General features: G+C 57.2%; 1 protein-coding gene across 1 annotated transcript in view; it reads left to right on the plus strand.

Moving 5' to 3' along the window:
* The window catches only part of Naglu (N-acetyl-alpha-glucosaminidase), an 8,918-nt gene that overhangs the window by 2,172 nt on the left and 5,882 nt on the right, over window positions 1–864 (plus strand). The gene's annotated exons all lie outside the window — the stretch shown is intronic.

The following is an 864-nucleotide window of genomic DNA, read 5'->3' on the forward strand; positions in this document are numbered from 1 at the left end:
CCGTCTTGGAAGCAGTTCCTTTGGGTGGCCGTGGACAGCCTCGGCTCTAGGTCCCCGGTTCTAGTCCCAGAGTGGCCCCCTGCTGCTCGCAGATCCCCTTCGAGTACCTTCCCCTCCCCTAATGTGTGAAAGAAGAGAGTGCCTGCCTGCTGCGGTCAGACTCAAGCCGCCCCGAGTCCCCGGGCCGGCAGGCCTGACGCCCTCCCGCAGCCACCCCTTTGTCGGTGACCTAATTCCACTCCTCAGATCCTTTCAGTTCCTCAGCTCTCACAAGCTTCTCCCCGTGCACTAGGCCCGCCGCTCCCTCCCTCTGACCGCTGCTGCTCTTCCTCTCACACTCAGATTAATGTCATTTGGACCATCTGGAGCGTCCCAGATAAGGATGGGGGCTGCTGTCCTTTCACCAGCAGCCCAACAGCCACGGCAGCGCCTGACATAAAATCAACTAGGGCCCTGCAGCCGTCATCCAGTCCCTCAGGGAGGCTGAGGCAGGAGAACTGCAAGTTGGAATCCAGCCTGGCAATTTAGTGACTTAGACCCTGTCTCAAAATATAAAAGGGCTAGGAATGTGGCTCAGTAGCACCGCGCGCGCCTGGCAAGAGCAAAGTCCTGAGTTTGATCCCCGGTACCAGAGAAAAATGTGTGTGTGCATATGCTTACATATATGATTAAAAAGTGCTGGGGATGTAGCTCAGTGCAAAGGCCCTGGGTTCAACCCGCCGTGCGACCAAAAAGCCAAAAAGTTCAAATGTGTATTTACTGGGTGGGGTGGGGGATTCAAGAAAAAAGCACCCACCCTCAAGGAAAGGTGGGAGACGGAAGGCAGCGCAGCGCGACAAAGGCGTGTGACCGAGCGCGCCCCAG

This window comes from Fukomys damarensis, unplaced genomic scaffold, assembly GCF_012274545.1.
Source record: "Fukomys damarensis isolate Sample0158 unplaced genomic scaffold, DMR_v1.0_HiC HiC_scaffold_13, whole genome shotgun sequence".
Classification (NCBI taxonomy): domain Eukaryota; kingdom Metazoa; phylum Chordata; class Mammalia; order Rodentia; family Bathyergidae; genus Fukomys; species Fukomys damarensis.